Here is a 19,232-nt window from a genome sequence, read left to right as displayed (position 1 = left end):
AAAACTTTTTCTTAGGTGGACAAAAATGTACCAAATTTGGGCTCAATTATGACAGTTAAAACTGGGGTTTCAAGATCAACCACCACATGTGATCGAAGTGTCCAAAGTATTAAAATGGACCTCCCTCTTTCATTTTGTAACGCATCCACTCCTGTTCAGATTGCAAATTGGAAATAGCCAAAGAATCTATAATCGTAACATGCCTCCAAAAGCAAATCGAATACGGAGGGTTGCTTCACAAGGCTAAAAAAAATATAACGAGCAACACCACTTACCATAAAATATGGTCACTACTTTAAATACCTGAAATAGATTTTTATATTTTTTCTTCAAACCTTCTGATTATTAGTTATACTAGAATACTTGAAAATGGCTCAACTCAATTAAAATCAGGTTAAATCAATTTAACAATTTATTACAATTTTTAATATTAAAGAGACAGCTATTCAAACGATTTTAATATTCAACAAACAAGGATTTTCAACAATTTAAATAACATTCAAGTTTAAAGAGAAAAATTCCTAAATAAAGTCTCCATTTAACAATTGATCTATAGTTCTAAACAACAAATTCTTTTTTTTAAAAAAAAATGAAATTTTACATAGAAATTTAGTCTTGACTTCAAAAAAATGCTGATTCTTGTAGGAATTCTTACACAAATATTACTTCCACAAATTACCAAATTGCCTTCCAATAATTTATTTTTAAATTTATTATCGCAAACGTAATTGTTCTACTCTTACAAGATTCAAGAAAATTGTTACTGAACTGTCAAATCTCAGTTAACTAATATATTTATTTATTTCCCCTTTGAGTCAGCTATCAATCGGTTTCCCATTCAAACAGCACTGATTGCTTATTCAAAATGGGTTCAACAATATTTAATCTGTATTACTCCTCTTAATTATTACAAACCCTCTACTAATAAGAAACTTAGAACCAGTTAAGACCTATCAGCAACTGAAAAATTTTATTGCAACGCAACCTGATTTTTAAACTATGGAGAATTCTCGCCATTTAGAAATTTCAAACTAATCTGAACGAATCGACCAATTTGAACCAAATCTCACAACCCACAGTAACAGTTAATTGACGCAGACAACAGGGGTCTAAAGGTACTATCTACGTTCACTTACCGTTGTTACTGCTTCCTGGCCCTTGGTAAACTGTCACGCTCTCTACTGCTACTACTTCCACACATTCAGAAATGCTTTGACACAAAAGGGAAATCGACTGTTGAACTCCTAGCCTTGTCCATTCAGCTGAGAAAACTCAATAATCAGCACAATTAACAGAATAGCGAAAGTCCTGCATTCAACTTCAAGCTATTACACTCAACGATGATTCAATCCATAAAAGATTACAAATTCCAGAATCCTTAATTTGAATCACGATTTAAGTTCCATTTTAACAGCATACTATTGTCCTTTTCTTTTCTCGCAAACTCTGGAACATTATCCCATTGAATTAAAACTCCACTTTTGTTAAACTGAATCGTCACGTAAGTCAAGACGAAGCAACTACTATTCCTTATTAAAGATTACTTTTTGTAATAAAACCAACTTCTAGATAAAGGTTTTTCCTTGTTAACTCCAATCTGTCTTGTTGAATGAACCACTGAACTTTGTTAAAGGAAGACTTTTCCTGGATAGCGAAAGACAACCTTGGTTAAATAACTCAAACACAACTGCCTCTCTCCACACAGCGAAGCAGCCGTGAAGGTTCACCTGTCACGCGATTGATAGCTGACGTCATGCCAACACACACCGAAGCAATACATCTTTTCTTCCGGCAATAAAACTAACGAAATAGCTAACACAAAACCAATAGCTTTTTACTCACAATTCATACTTAGTTACATTCTTTCCTTCCTTTTTTCGTTTTACCTTTTTTTAAAAAAAGAAAAAATACAGTATACAAGATTTCATAATTTTCATAATTTCTATGCTATAATGACTTACATTGACAAACACTCAAATAATTTATCTTACTTTTTCTTTTTTCTCACCCCAGAACATGGTCGTCGGTAGCTATTTTTTACAACTATTAAGAAAACAATCCGGAATCACGTCTTTTATTGGAAATAATGATTCAGAAGCATTTACAATTATTGTGGCCACCATTTGCCTCTGCCACAAACTCCCCCGCCAAGGAAGAAAAATTTTTGCAGGAAATTTTTCGACATCTGGAAGGCTGAAACACTCAAAACAAACAATAAAATAAAAAATATCATTAAAATGTGTACACATTACAATCATTAAATTTATTAAATTTATTAAATACTTCTTATTGGCTAGCCATATTAAATTTTCATTTTTTTTGTTTGGTTTTGACCATGGTCTAAAATAATTTAATTCTTTACATACAAATTTAAAATTTTTCAACATACAAATTAAAATTCCTAAACAGAACCATTAAATTTCTCTAGTACATGATAGAAACATTATTAAATATGACATATCTATTATCTCCTAGTCACATAGATTTTTAATCAGACTCTAATGAATGATTTCAAATCTAATACAAACAATCAATAGTTTAACTGGTTTGACGACGTGGGAAATATTTTTTCACTTCCGAAACATGAACTCTTTTAAGAGAGTTTTCATTTTCATTATGGTCTGCCACCAATACTGTGTTTGGAGTCAATTTTTTTGACATTGAACGGGCCCTCCCACATATCAGTTAAAGACTTAGTTACTTTATCTTCTAAAGATGACTTTATATCTGATCTTACCAGAACTTGATCTCCAACTTGGATGACAACAGGTCCTCTACTTTTAGATAATATTTGCTTTCTTCTTTTCCACGAATTTTCCATATTCTTCAGAGCATTTTCCCACAGCTTTGATCTATTAAACTCAAATATTTCAGGACTGTTAGCCTGCCAGCGATTTTCCAATGGGGTGTTACACGGACGTCCTCAGATAGATTTGTGATCGTAGAAGATGTAAGTCCCATCTCAAGTGTATGGAAATAATGGATAATCGGAAGAAACAGCACATTCAGGAATCCATACAAAAAAGCACAAGTCTATGGTAACTCCAAAGTGAAGAAAAAATTAGAACAGAAGCACTCATGTGTATTGCATATATGATTGCAAAAGAAAATCTGTATTTCTTGACAATTCTTCTTTCGTTGAACTTCAGAGATTAAATGGGGTTTCCGTGGGAAATATGTTATACTCCGATCATGCGCGCAGAAACATGATAATGTTTATTGCCGAGGCGATGAAAAAAGTCTTGCTGAGTTTATTATGGAGTCAGGAGAAAATTTTAGTATTTTAATTGATGAGAGCACGACATATAATCAGTCTTGTAAGATAATTTATTTTCGTGTAGTTTTTTAAGGTGTTGCGTGTAGCTATATTTTTTTTGAAATTGTCGAACTTGACAACACTACAGCAGAAGCTATATTAGGAAGCTTGTTAGTGACTTTATCTAACCATGGCATAACGGAGACTTTATCTAACCATGGCATAACGGAAAACGTTCTGAAGAATCACCTTGTTGGCTTAGCAACAGATGGCGCGGCAGTGATGCAGGGTTATTATAATGGAGTTGCAACAAGATTACGTGAACTGTTGAACAACGACTTAATTGTGGTTCACTGCATGAATCATAAACTTGAGCTTACAGTTCAAGATATTATTAAATCTGCCTTTGATGTGTATCATATGCAAGCATTTATGGATGCTTTATATTCATTGTTTTCTCATAGCCCAAGAAACCAGAGACTACTGAAACAATTATCAGACGAACTGTCAAGAAATATTCTGAAATTGGGTCGTGTGTTTGGAGTACGTTGGATTGCATCTTCATTCAATTCTGTACGGTCACTGTGATAAAGTTACATTGCATTATGCAGTTTTTTTTTTGACTAAATGTAGTAAAGATACATCCCATCCGGTGCGTGAGAGAGGGAAATTCGAGAGTTTAATAAGGGAGCTAACGAGGGAATTTATATTAATCTATGATGTTCTTGAAATTTTGAAAGATCTTTCGCTCTATTTGGAGAACAAAAGTGCATCTGCAGTTAAAGCCAAACGAGAAATCGATTTGGTATATCAATCAATTTGCGCGTTAAAGACTGTTGATCCCCAAGATCAAGAAATGCTCTTAATAAATTAGAGAAACACATTCAAAGGAATGTCCATCACTAAAAGTTTATTGCTAGTGATAAAACAAAATTTGATACTTTCAATTGAAATTTCTTCTATTCGTTTTAGACAACATAAATGCCCGTTTTTAAAATAAAGACTTTTCCGTTGATGCTTGAGTGTTAAACCTGCTTCTTGGCGTGTTGATCAAAATGAACTTGTATTCTTCGGAGACGATGCCATCCCTCGATTATCCAAATTGTTGAAACAGTCAATGAATGGTGTTTCCTTCGTAGTGAAAGAATTTCGTTTGTATCCTCGTCGCCAAAAGTGCCTTTACATCGCCGTGACGGGTATGTGACCGCGCAGTACTACAAGGAAGGGATGGTTGCATAAGAAATTGTGATTAATTTTGAAGAGATTTTATTTTGACTAGGGAAATAACGTATGTATAGGGAGTAAAGGCACAGATTTGAAGCATCAGTACACTGTCATCTCTGAAAAGATTCGTATTCTAGGTTTTTCTATTTATTATCTTACATGTTAAGTTAATAACTGCTAACAATTGCTACTAGCGCTTTTCATTCTTCAGGAATTTACTGCGACATGTTTGCAGGACACTTTTCTAAGTCCTAATGTATGTGTCAATTATTTCATTCGTCTCACTGTTCTTATTTGAGAATGGAAACTGATTACTCTGAACGTGAATATGTTTCGCTGTCGTAAAGCAAGGTCCGTAATAAATGTAAATAAGGTTCTTGTTATTAAATAAAACACAGATATATATTTATTGTGTGTATAGCACAACATAATACAGTAGCTAAGCAACAAGATAATCCTTAACACCAGCAGGATTTATTCCAACGGGAGGGGGAAGCAAAATGCCGATATAGAGTTTTTCGATTTATTGAGCTATATAAAGTTAAAATTTATAACATTTAAAATTGATACCATATATCGTCTTAGTTTTTAAAATCGTGGCTGTAGCCTATTAGAACATTCATTTCCAGATATGATGTAGAAAGGAGAGAAAGAAAGAGATATGATCACTAGCGTAACTAATTTTACTGCGCCAGGAATCGATTAATGATCGATTTACTCATACCCGACACCTGCACCACACATTTCAACTGCTGCGTTATATATATGGTTGTCTGTAAGAAGGGGCAGGGCCAAGCCAAAACGGACTCACGTCAAACGGGCCCGTGTCAAAAGGGCCCTACGTCAAATTTACCCATGTCAAAACGGGCCCCGCTACCAAAGGGCCCGAGTCAAAAGAAACCTTGTCAAAAGGTCTCCGCAACAAAAGTGCCCTTGCCGAAACGGACCCGCGTCAAATGGGGCCGGGTCAAAAGGGTCCCGCAACAAAAAAGACCCGAGTTAAAAGGGTCCAGCGTCAAACGTTCCGGAGTAAAAACCACCCCGCGTTAAAAGAGCCCGGATCAAAAGGGTCCGGGTAAGTTCCCCCGCGACAAAATGTCCCGAGTAAAACCGGCCCCCGGTCATAAGCTCTCCGCGACAAAAGGGATATGTGCCAAAAGCGTCCGAGTCAATACAGCCCCGCGTCAAAAGGAGCCGGGTCAAAAGCACACACGACAAAGTGGCCCTGGGTCAAAAGAGACCGGGTCAAAAGGACCCGCCTCAAAAGGGCACGGATCAAAACAGCCCGTAACAAAAGGGCCCGAGTCAAAACAGCCCCGCGTCTAAAGAGCCTGGGTCAAAACGACTCCGCGACAAAACGCCCGAGTCAAAACGACCTCTCGTCAAAAGGGTCCGGCTCAAAAGTGCCCTGCGTCAAAAGAGCCCGGGTCAAAAGGACCCCGCCTCAAAAGGTTCTGGGTCAAAAGAGTTTCGTAACAAAAGACTCAAATCAAAAGGGCCCTTAGTTAAACGGGTCCAAGTAAAATCCGCCCCGCATTTAAAGAGCGCAGGTCAAAAGGTCTCTGGGTCAACAGGGTTCGGGTAAAAGGGCCCCGAATAAAAACGGCCTCGGGTCAAAAGATATCCGCGACAAAACGGCCGTGCGCCACAAGGGCACGAGTCAAAACAGCCTCGCTACAAAAGAGCCCGAGTGAAAACGGCCCGTGTCAAAAAGGCCTGGGTCAAAAATCTCTGCGACAAAATTGCCCGAGTCAAAACGACCCTGCGTCAAGATGGTCTGGGGCAAAAGCGCTCGAGTAAAAGGTTCCTGCGTCAAAAGAGTCCGGGTCAAAAGGACCCCGCCTCAAAAGGACCCGGGTCAACACAGCCCAGCGTGAAAAAAGCCCGAGTCAAAATGACCCCGCGTCAAGAGCCCAGGATAAAAAGACCCAGCGTAAAAAGGACCGGGTCAAATGGGTCCCGCGACATAAGACCCAAGTCCAAAGGGCCCTGCGGCAAATAGGCTCAAGTATAAGAAGCCCCGGGCACTGGGTCAAAAGAATCCGGGTCAAAGAACCCACCTCAAAGGGGCTCAGGTCAAAACAGCCCGGCAAGAAAAGGGCCCGAGTCAAAAGGAACCGCCTCTAAAGGGCACTGGGTTAAAAAAGCCAACCAACAAAAGGGCCCGAGTCAAAACGACTCCCCTCAAAATTGTACGGGTCAAAAGGGATCAAGTTAAACGGGCCCTGCGTCAAAAGAGCCTGGGACGAAAGGACCCCGCCTTAAAAGGGCCCGAGTCAAAACGCCCCAGCGTGAAAATGGCCTGGGTCCAAATGTCTCCGCGACAAAAGGCAACGAGTCAAAACGACCCCGCGTCAAAAGGGCTCGAGTATGAAAGGCCCTGCGTGAAAAGAGCCCCAGTCAAAAGAATCCCGCCTCAAATGGGCCCGGGTCAAATCAGCCCAGCGTGAAAAGAGCCCAGGTAAAAATGGTCCCACGACAAAAAGACCCGAGTCAAAAGGACCTCGTGTTAAGAAAGGTCGAGTAAAAGGGGACCTACGCCAAATGGACCGTGCCAAAATGGCTCCGCTACAAAAATGGCCGATTCAAAAAGCTCGGGTCTAAAAGTCTCGGCAACAAAATGCCCAGATCAAAACGGCCCCGCCTCAAAATAGCTCGTGTCAAACGGGCCCTACGGCAAAAAGACCCCGAGTCAAAATGGACCTGGGTCAAACGGGCAAAAGTAAAAACGGCTCCGCGTCAAAAGGGCCCGGATAAAAGGACCACACGACAAAAGTGCCCGAGTCTAAAAGGCCCGGCTTTAAAAAGATCTCCGCAACAGAAGGGCCCGAGGCAAAAGGACATGTGTGAAAGGGTTTCCGCGACAGAAGAGTCTGATTCGAAACGGCCCTACGTTTAAAGGGACCGGGTTAAATGGACTCGAGTTAAAAGTGCCCTGCGTCAAAAAAAAAAAAACGGCCGAAAGGATTCCGCCTCAAAAGAACCGTATGTCAAATGGACTCGTGTCAAACGTGCCCCTCTACATAAAGGCCTTAGCCAAAGAGCCCGGATCAAAAGGTCTCCGCAACAAAAGTGACCGAGTCAAACGGTCCCGCTTCGAAAGGTTCAGGGTCAAATGGGTTGCGCGACAAAAAGACCCGAGACGAAAGGGTACTGCGTGAAACGAGCCCGAGAATAAACGGCCCCGCGTGCTAAGGAGGTCAAAATATATACTGGAGTTATAGCCTGTCGAAAAGATGAAAAATGAATTCTAAAGGTAAATAACCCCAAACCTATGGGACCTACAGTAGTCGGGTCAAGAATTCACTTAGGAACTATTGTGTATTCTATCCAAAATTACATGTTTCAGAATCCTGCGGTATTTCCGCAACGAATTTCATACAAGGAATTTTGCTACGGGCATATAATTTGAAACACTCACAACCTACCTCTATAAAAAATTTTCTCGGAAGTACCGCAGGATTCTGAAACATGGATATTTGGTTAGCGCACATATTAGATCCCAAGTTAAGTCCCAAGTTAAGTCCCATAGTTTTGGAGCTGTGGGCCTTTAAAGTTCACCTTTCCGCGTTTTCGGCAGCCTATAACTCAAAGGAAGCATTCGTGCACACAGGTTGATCTATACGTTTTGTCTTATCTTGGTGTCAGGAATCAGCTCCCAAACGTTGTTGGTATTATTTTAAAACACCCTGAATAATAATTTCGAATGATACGCACCGAGTGCTAAGAAGACAGAGAAAGAGATAAAGTAAATCCTATCACATTAAAACTGTTATTGTCCGGAGAATAATGGTAAGAAGAAACATATGTACTATATAAAAAATCTCAGAAATTATATTTTTGACAGAAATTTTAAGAGAAAAATAGGTTAGTAGGATTTAAAACTACTGGTTCTTCTAAAATTATTGCATCATGCTAGATCGCATAGAGAACTTTTCGTTTAAAAATCATGATTAGAAAGAAATTATATTCAAAGAGAAATATATAATTCAGTTTAACTTTTAAATACTTGATGAATCAAGCAAATGAAAATAAATAGTATGGTAAGTGACTGAGAAATGTAGTATTTGGAGAAGCAAAAAAGTAATGTGCAGGATACAGAAATTTCTCGTGGCGTCTCGGAAACGAGACGAGAAATGTGTGTTCTAATAAGAGTTAAGACAAGAGGTGTATGTCCAAGTTAGAGACGAGGCGAGAAACGACAATTCATGTCTCATTTTCGAGACAGGATATTTATCAAGTCTCATGGGGAACAATTCACTGAAGTCTCTGATACCAGTGTTTTAGTATTACACAATTAATAGTAAAAGTTCATAAATTATTACAGTGGTTGTACGAACACAATGAAGAGCAAAATAAAATATTTCAGTTTTCCGTCCCACGATCATGCCGGCTAGGCTAGAGAAGACGGTGATGATGAGAAATGAATGAAATGATGGAATGAAGAAAGGGGGAAACGGGATAACCCCGAGAAAATCCACGAGCACGGACAATGAAGAGTATCTATCAACATTTCAAGATAGGTAAGTTATTAAATAATATGCTTCAATAATACATATGATTTAAATGTTGATATATTACACTCTTAGTGGACCTTTCGTGACTCGGAAGCACTTTCATAATTTCTAGATAAAATTAAGAAGAAACCTAAGGCATATATAATTCTTCGAGAAATAATTCTTCGACGAGAATCCAACATTTAATTTAAGAGAGGACAGGAGAAAACTTTATTTCTCGTCTCGTCTCGTGAGCAACACTGCGCAAACGTACCGGTAATTAAATCAAGTCTTCCGTGTCACTAAGGAGGGAGAAGATTGATTGCTCAGTAGTACAACCTTTACATTTGATGTGAGGACCATAATTCAATCCCAAATATAGTAGTGTTTCCCAAATAAGATTTTCTCGTCTCGTCAATTTTATAGACTTCTCGTCTCGTCTCTGTTTTCGAATAATTATTTCTCTTTCGTCTCGATTATCTTAAATGTTTTTCCCGTCTCCTCTTGTCTCGTAAAGTAGTTTCTGCTTTCGATTCATTAGAAATAATCTGCTAACTTTTATGTTGCTTGATGGTAATTGAAGAGAGTACTACAAATCTGTTTTGAGATCAGCCCTATGTAATTGGGAGAGAGACGAAACTAAATCAAACAAAACGTGAAGTTTAGCTTTCTTCTTGAGAACCGAGGTTATATGAGACGTAGATGGTAGATCTACAGTTTAATGTGGAATTCGAACCCGAGCCCTCATACAGAAAAGGCTCATGCGCTAGTCATTAGAGCAACAGTTAGGGCTAAGATTATATATATATCAGTGATTATCACGAACTTTAGCAATATTGTGGCTTAAGTCCATAAAAATTACATGATGTAACCAACACTCATAACAATTATGAACTGTGCCAAATCATCATAGTCGAATTGAGTGTAGAACTAAAAAGAAAGAAAAAACCTTCGCATTGGAATACTTTGAGAGAATCCACATATATGAATGATCTAATTATTACATAACGTGGAATTATATATACAAAGTTGTCACATTATAATCACTTTTTTTTTTGTCTTTACATTCTGGAGTATGCAAGGGAAGTTTTGGGGTTTAACTTCTCGTAAGATATTATGGAAAAATAAATATGTATTATGTTAGGATATATATTCAAAACTCACACTTTGTATTTCACTATTGAACTTACTATCATATGAACTTCTAACTTTATTATATACAGTATGTTACCTGTCCTTCTTTTCCGTTTTACTGTTATAAGTTCTCCTAGTAGAAGTTGAATATACACGTTTCGTTCGCGATGCCCTTCCACTCTTCATGCCCTAACATGTTTGTGATACCCCGAATTATGTGAAAGTTAAGAATCAGTGACAACACCAGAGGGGAATTGGAGGACGAGCGTCCGTCCCCCTGCAGACAAATTGTACTATGAAATAGGTGAAGTAATATAAAATTACTTTTTTCGTATACAAAATTTTGCTGTCTCTCGTTTTTTTGTGTTCTTCCGCTTACTCCCACCTAATTAATTAAAACCGTCATCGTCACTGTTAAGAATGCTTCAGTTAGTTCCAGTGTCAATGTATCCGAATTTAAAATACTTTTCACTGAATGTTTTATAGGTTAAAAAATGTTGCAGACTCAATAAAGCAATCGATGCAATTTAGTTCACTATTGTTGACTGCGTAGGTATTGAAGAAAAGATTTGGAAACGCCTGTTAAATCGTAGTATGAAATATGCTAATATGAAAAGTATTCAAATACATATCCTCACATATTAATGTCTGATGGTTGCATAAGAATTTGGGATTAATTTTGAAGAGTTTTTATTTTGACTAGAAAAATAACGTAGATACTGTATAGGGAGTAAAAGCACAGATTTGGAACATCAATTCACTGTCATCTGAAAAGATTGTTATTCTCAGTTTTTTGATTTATTGTCTTATGTGTTAAATTAAACACCAGAACATCTATCACTGATAGCGTAGATCGTCTTACTTTTTAAAATTACCTCCGTAGCCTATTTCTCAAAACATTCATCTCCAGCTATGATGTAGAGAGAAGAGAAAGAAAGAGATACAACATCTGTGAGATTTATATGATTCACAAAGGGACTATAGGAATTAGAACATCCGAGTTAAACACACGTAGCAGAGAGACAGTGAAAACTAGAAATCTGAACTTTCAGAAACGTCCTAGAGAGGTGAAAATATAGTTAAAAATTGGAAAAAGAATCACGTAATTTATCTTTCTTTTCTTATATTCTAGTATATTTATTTCAGCATCCAAACATCTCCATCTAGGATTACGAGATAAAGGGATGAGAGAAACATTTCCGTGTTAAGAATTAAATGAGAAAAGAAAATTCTATTCTACCTGACCTAGACTCAAGCTCCAAAACTTTGAATTTGAAAATCAGAGCCCTACCTACTGAGTTAGTAAGTGTACCAGCGCTTTTCACTCTTCAGGAATTTAACACGACCTGTTTGCAGGACATTTTTCTAAGTCCTAAATGTGTGCGTGAATTACTTCATTCGCTTCACTAACCTTATTTGAGAATGAAAACTGAATACGCTGAACGTGAATATGGTTCGCTGTCGTAAAGCAAGGGATATAATAAATGTAAATAAGGTTCTTATTATTATATAAAACACAGAAGTATTTATTCCGTGTATAGCAGTATGTATAGCGTTATAATACAGTAACTAAACAGCATGATAATCACTAACGCCCCTAGGATTTTTTCCAACGGGGGGCAAAAGATCAATATAGAGTTTCTCGATTTATTGATCTAAAATAATTGATAGTGTGTATCGTCTTTTTAAAATCGCCGCTGTAGCCTATTTGTCAGAACATTCATTTCCAGACATGATTTAGAGAGAAGAGAAACAATGAGATATGCGCAGTGGCCTAACTACTTTTACTGTGCCCTGGATCGATTCATTCGATTGGTGATCGATTTGCTCATACCCCCTGCCCCACGCATTTCAGCTGCTGCGTTATATATATATATATATATATATATATATATATATATATATATATATATATATATACGCTAACAGTATACAAAGTTATTCTTATTATCACTACATACTTAACTCGTAACTACTATCGTGGGATCAAATTAGACCTCAGCCAACACATTTCTACCTGTGGACAATATATATATATATATATTGTTTCACTGAGCCTTCAGTCGTCTATTCTCAGTTGACCTTGCTAGGGGGCCGCGGTGGCTCAGTGGTAGAGCATTCACTTCTGGTGCATGGGGTCCTGGGTTTGATCCCAGCCCGCGCAAAGTGAACCTCCCGAAGATAAACACCGTGTAGGTTTGTTTCCTCGGGGTTCTCGAGTTTCCTCCTACTTTTTTCATTAAACCATTTCATTCATTTCTCATTATCGCCGTCTCCTTTAGCCTAACCGGCATAATCGTGGGTCTTAAAACCTAATGGTTGCATTTTTTCAATTGATCTTGATATCTCGTAGCGACTAGGTGTTCGTCTCCATGCGCTTTGTTGTTTCGATGGTTTCGGACCTCTGGAGTCGAACTTTTCCCCAGGATAGTACTTGCGCTATACGTTTTCTGCGCTACATGTTTTCTGTGGTTTTCTTGGGGAGTGTTACAGAGATGTGTGCAGAACTCGGAACTGGTAGATCGTGCAGAAGGTGGTTTCTTGTAATTTTCCCCAGAATATTGGACGTTGCATGCTTAAATACCCTTGTTTTTTTTACCATCTTTCCAAAGAACCAAGAAGACTTCAGAGACGAGACTTCATGACGAGTATTGCCATGACTTTCATTCAAGATCACCTAAAAGTAAGCGGCGAATGCGGGACACTTTCTCGTAGGCTTCGGCAGTCATTGTTACGACTAACTGATGGAAACATCAATGAAGACCGTCTGCAAACAGGTTCTCCAGCTAAAAGGAGGAGATGTGCTATTTGTGCTCGAATAGATGACAAAAAAAACGTTCTTGGATTTGTTCTATGTGCAACTGAAATGTGCACAAGGGTCAATGAAGAAAAATCACTATATGTACTGACTGTCAGTAGAACAACTAAAGTGTGTGTATTTGTTCTGTGTCTAATGGATATCTGATTAAGACACATTTAGGGGTCGTCCACATATTACGTAACTTGGCAAGGGGGAGGGTTTCGGCTTTGCGTTACGAAGCGTGCCAAGGGGGAGGAGGGGCACGCTCCCTTCCCTTCCTTACGTAACAACTTTTTCTGCTGTATTTTTTTTATTTTTATTCTCTGATTTATATTCAATCTTTTAAACAAATAATTTTATTCAGTTCTTTTCTTTTTTTATAAATTAGCTAGAATACCCGTTTTTCATACGGGGAGAATACGTTTCATTTTGGATATAAAGGGCACCAAAACTGTCACTGTCACCATCAACTTAGGGACTCCAAAAACTGTGGATTCGACACAAATATCGGTCATATTCGATCATTTTTAGATATCTCCCCTTCCCCAAGTTGCATGGCCAAATTTTAATTTAAACGGCATCGAAAGTGTTACTGTTCATCTCAGCGACCCCAAACACCATGGACTCGACTCTATTATCGGTCATTTTCGAACATTTTGTATATGCCATCCTCCCCTTTACCCAAGTTGCGGGTTGAATTTGTATTTATACTGCATCGAAAGTGTCACTGTTTATCTTAGCGACCCCGAAAACTATGAATTTGACACTAACATCGGTCATTTTCAATCATTTTTATATATTCCCCCTCCCCCAAATTGCACCTTCAAAGAGAAATGGTAAAAGACATCCCAGGTCAGAACTTCATCTATGTTTAAAATTTGAACGAGATAGGTCGGGTGATTAAGAGTTAATAAGTTACAAACATAGTCATTTTCATTTATATATATATACATTGTTTTGGAAAATTGCGAACTATAGCCTATATAAATTGAATCATACAGAAGAGATTCGAAGACGCACTAGACCCCAGCATAAATGGTGGCGAATCCTGCATGTATTACAATACAATATAACTCTGTTTTGTGGCTATCGCAGCATTGAATTTAGGGAACACGCTTTTCCGGAGTTAGTTGTTAGTGATCGTCACAACCGCCTGAAAATGCCCTCATGTTCCCACTCGTATTGCTATTTCTGAGAATGTTATCTCAACCTTTGATTTGAATCATTACTCACTCTCTTCTTCTAAGGGGTTTGCATGGGAAACAGAAGTTCTTTTTCGTGAAATTATATTTTCCGCGATGGAACGATCCAGGATTTGTAGATCAAAATAAGATATTAAAAAACCTAATTCGTCGGATATTATCTCGTAATAACGTTTTTGATTTTTTGGATTTGAATATTTCTGAAGAAATTGAGTTTATTCGCATTCTCGCAATGATTTAGGACAAGAAGAATATGAAAAAAGGTAAACTGAAGTCCGAAGTTCAAAAAAGATGCTCGAAAGCTTGTTTACAAACGAGATGTCCCTGCTCCTTCACATGCGCAGCCACTCTGTGGTTGACAAGGAAGGGAACTTTGCATCATCGACACTGGCGAACTTCAAATGCACGAAGCATCCTGGATCCCTGAAAAAGAGATCGATGTTAGTTCTTTAGATGCTGTTCCACCTTTATCTTCCTTGTCTGTATTTCCTCATCGTCATCATCTGAACGAGGAGGATAGGTGTGATCTCCTTGGGAAAACGACAGTATGCAGTTTTGAAGAATTAGGACTGTTAATTAAGCAATCTTATGGCGTTAAAATATTACTACCATCCTACCATTATCTAATACGTACCGGTACTATGATTTATTGGCGAAAAACACTACAAATACGTATATTCAGAATAAAAGCATTTTGTAATAAAAGTTCTGCCATTAAAAATAGTTTTTATTATAATAACTCCCAAAATAAGCAAAATTGGTGAAAAAACAAAAATCCAAAAGTGTTACGTAACGAACGGGGCAGGGGTTCAGCCTTACGTTACGAAGTGTGACAAGGGATAGGGAGAGAATAAAATTGACCAAAAATAGGACCAATTACCGTTACGTAATATGTGGACGGCCCCTTAAGACTAAACATTGTGTGTATTGATAGGTAGCCAAGCAGGTCCATAGCCAGCCCAAAGATCTGAGGGGAGCGGTAGAAGTTAGGGGGCCGATACAACCATATTATAGTTCATCACTATATTATAGTAGTTCATTTGCAAGCCTACCGTTAGGGGGCAGGGGCGTACGCAGGGGGTGGGTCCTGGGGGTCCAGACCCCGCCGAAATCCCGACTTTTTTGTAAATGTAGTCTACTTTTAGGGACAATTTTAGAAATTTTCATATAATTTAGCCTCAAATTGTATTTGGACCCCCCAAAAAGCTTTAGGCTACACCCGAAATAAATTCCTGCGTACGTTCCTGTTAGGGGGTACAGTAAAACATTAGGGGGCCGGGTCCCCTAGTCCCCCTGTGGATACGGGCCTATAGCCAACCAACTGATGAAACACAAAAGCATCAATTGTCAGTTTTTTGAATGACAAGTTACATTTTCTCAGCACTAATAATTGAATGCCTTCCACATGAAAATAAGTTTATTTTCATACTTTATTTCATTGTTGTTTCGCTTTGTAATAATCTATTACCAAAAGACCATTAGTGAATAAATATTTTGAAAATATTTTTTTGTCCCCAAAACTAGTTAAATCCATTAAAGTATAGCACTAGTAAACGGTCCAAAATCAACTGCCAATGGTAATACGTTTTAATATGTTTTAATTTCAAAACAAATAATGGGGTTAAATCTTGCCCCACCATAGTAGTGATACAGTATTAAAATAACGATATTAGTGAAGAGTTAATATGAATTATGTTAATAGGAAATTCAATTAAAAATAGTTTACTGTACATAATCTAATTTAAGAAAAATAACGATAATAATAAAATAAAATAATGCGATAATACAAAGATGGTAATAAAAAGTTTTTTTTATGGTAATCCTGCAATCTCTTGTGCTGAACAACATGGCTTTCCTCAAAGCTGCCTCCAGAAGGGCGATAAATATAACTTATGAAGCACTCCAGTTCACATTTTTCGTTAGCCAAACACATACCGAGAAATGACTCAAATTTATTTTTCAGACCTGCTCCCCCCCCCTTCAAAAATTCCTCGATCTGACCGCGATATCGGTTGTTGCCTATTAACTGATAATAGTCATAGCGAGGTGCATTTCGCCAGCCCCCCCACCTTGGAGTTTCGAAACAAAACCTATGCCAATCGTTTGTGCTACGTTTGTGCCGGAATATACCGCAAAAATTTTCGTTTGTACCACTTCCGGTAAGGAAGTTATAATAGTTTTAAAGTGGGTGGGCTGGGGAAACGGCAGCCCCCCACCTTGGAATTTCGAAACGAAACCTATGGCAATCGTTTGTGCTACGTTTGTGCCTGAATGTACCGTAAAAATTTTCGTTTGTACCACTTCCGGTACGAAGTTATAAGGGTTTTAAAGTGGGGGCTGGGGAAACGGCAGCCCCCCCACCTAGAAATTTCAAAACAAAACCTATGCCAATCGTTTGTGCTACGTTTGTGCCGGAATGTACCGCAAAAATTTTCGTTTGTACCACTTCCGGTACGAAGTTATAAGGGTTTTAAAGTGGGGGGCTGGAGAAACGGCAGCCTCCAAATTCGAATTTCGAAACAAAAACTATGGCATTCGTTTGTGCTACGTTAGTGCCGGAACGTACCGCAAAAATTTTCGTTTGTACCACTTCCGGTACGAAGATATAAGGGTTTTAAAGGGGGGGGGCTGGAGAAGCGGCAGTCTCCAAACTTGGAATTCCGAAACAAAACCTATGGCAATCGTTTGTGCTACGTTTGTGCCGGAATGTACCGCAAAAATTTTTGTCTGTACCACTTAAGGTACGAAGTTATAAGGGTTTTGAAGTGGGGGGCTAGGGAAACGGCAGCCTCCAACCTAGGAATTTCAAAACAAAACCTATGCCAATCGTTTGTGCTACGTTTGTGCCGGAATGTACCGCAACATTTTCGTTTGTACCACTTAAGGTACAAAGTTATAAGGGTTTTGAAGTGGAGAGACTGCAGAAACGAAAGCCTGCAACCTTGGAATTTCGAAACAAAAACTATGCTAATCGCTTGTGCTACGTTTGTGCCGGAATGTACCGCAAAAATTTTCGGTTGTACCACTTCCGGTACGAAATTGTAAGGTTTTGAAGTGGCGGGCTGGAGAAACGGCAGACACCCACCTAGAAATTTCAAAGCAAAATTTATGTCAATCGTTTGTGCTAGGTTTGTGCCTGAATGTACCGCAAAAATTTTCATTTGTACCACTTCCGGTATGAAGTTATAAGGTTTTAAAGTGGGGGGCTGGAGAAACGGCAGCCTCCAAACTTGGAATTTCGAAACAAAAACTATGCCAATCGTTTGTGCTACGTTTGTGCCGGACAAAAATTTTCGTTTGTACCACTTCCGGTACGAAGTTATAAGGGTCTCAAAGTGGGGGGGCTTGAAAAACGGCAGCCTCCAACCTTGGAATTTCGAAACAAAACCTATGCCAAGAGTGTGTGCTACGTTCGTGCCGGAATGTGATGCAAAAATTTTCGTTTGTACCACTTCCGGTACGAAGTTATAAGGGTTTTAAAGTGGGGGGCTGGAGAAACGGCTGGCTCCGAACTTGGAATTTCGAAACAAAACCTACGACAATCCTTTGTGCTACGTTTGTGCCGGAATGTACCGCAAAAATTTTCGTTTGTACCACTTCCGGGCTGGGGCTGGGGAAACGGCAGCTTCCAACCTAGGAATATCGAAACAAAAACTATGCTAATCGTTTGTGCTACGTTTGTGCCGGAATGTACCGCAAAAATTTTCGGTTGTACCACTTCCGGTACGAAATTGTAAAGGTTTTGAAGTGGCGGGCTGGGGAAACGGCAGCCCCCCCACCTAGGAATTTCAAAGCAAAATTTATGTCAATCTTCTGTGCTAGGTTTGTAGCTGAATGTACCGCAAAAATTTTCGTTTGTACCACTTTCGGTACGAAGTTATAAGGGTTTAAAAGTGGGGGCTGGGGAAACGGCAGCCCCCCACCTAAAAATTTCAAAACAAGACCTATGGCAATCGTTTGTGCCAAAATGTACCGCAAAAATTTTCGTTTGTACCACTTTCGGTACGAAGTTATAAGGGTTTTGAAGTGGGGGGCTGGGGAAACGGCAGCCCCTCACCTAGGAATTTCAAAGCAAAATTTATGTCAATCGTTTGTGCTAGGTCTGTGCCTGAATGTACCGGAAAAAATTTCGTTTGTACCACTTCCGGTACGAAGTTATAAGGGTTTAAAACTGGGGGCTGGGGAAACGGCAGCCCTCCCACCTAAAAATTCAAAACAAAACCTATGCCAATCGTTTGTGCTAGGTTTGTGCATGAATGTAGCGCAAAAATTTTCGTTTGTACCACTTTCGGTACGAAGTTATAAGGGTTTAAAAGTGGGGGCTGGGGTAACGGCAGCCCTCCCACCAAAAAATTCAAAACAAAACCTATGCCAATCGTTTGTGCTAGCTTTGTGCTTGAATGTACCGCAAAAATTTTCGGTTGTAGCACTCCCGGTATGAAGTTATAAGGTTTTAAAGTGGGGATGCTGGAGAAACGGCAGCCTCCAAACTTGGAATTTCGAAACAAAAACTATGCCAATCGTTTGTGCTACGTTTGTGCCAGAATGTACCGCAAAAATTTTCGTTTGTACCACTTCCGGTACGAAGTTATAAGGGTGTCAAAGTGCGGGGGGCTGGAGAAACGGCTGCCTCCAACCTTGGAATTTCGAAAAAAAACCTATGCCATTCGTGTGCGCTACGTTTGTGCCGGAATGTGCCGGAAAAATTTTCGTTTGTACCACTTCCGGTACGAAGTTATAATAGTTTTTAAGTGGGGGGCTGGGGAAACGGCAGCCCCCCTCCTTAGAATTTCGAAACGCAACCTATGCCAATCGTTTGTGCTACGTTTGTGCCAAAATGTACCGCAAGAATTTTCGTTTGTACCACTTCCGGTACGAAGTTATAATAGTTTTGAAGTGGAGGGGCTGCAGAAACTGAAGCCTGCAACCTTGGAATTTCGGAACAAAAACTATGCTAATCGTTTGTGCTACGTTTGTGCCGGAATGTACCGCAAAAATTTTCGGTTGTACCACTTCCGGTACGAAGTTATAACAGTTTTAAAGTGGGGGGCTGGGGAAACGGCAGCCTCCAACCTAAAAATTTCAAAACAAAATCTATGGCAATCGTTTGTGCTAGGTTT

At 39.0% G+C, this 19,232-nt stretch overlaps 1 protein-coding gene and 1 long non-coding RNA gene across 4 annotated transcripts in view; one reads left to right on the top strand and one right to left on the bottom strand.

The window, feature by feature from the left end:
• LOC145662767 (uncharacterized) overlaps positions 1-2,006 on the bottom strand; it is a 219,259-nt gene extending 217,253 nt beyond the window's left edge. The window contains exon 1 of the long non-coding RNA XR_014127098.1: positions 1,137-2,006. This is a non-coding gene — a long non-coding RNA (uncharacterized LOC145662767). The remainder of the gene's footprint in view (positions 1-1,136) is intronic.
• LOC145662765 (proton-coupled amino acid transporter-like protein pathetic) overlaps positions 1-19,232 on the top strand; it is a 1,517,009-nt gene that overhangs the window by 375,620 nt on the left and 1,122,157 nt on the right. The window lies entirely within an intron of this gene.

This window comes from Thermobia domestica, chromosome 10 (assembly GCF_964235325.1).
Source record: "Thermobia domestica chromosome 10, izTheDome1.hap1.1, whole genome shotgun sequence".
NCBI classification, from domain to species: Eukaryota; Metazoa; Arthropoda; class Insecta; order Zygentoma; family Lepismatidae; genus Thermobia; species Thermobia domestica.
This window is presented reverse-complemented; position numbering and strand designations above follow the sequence as displayed.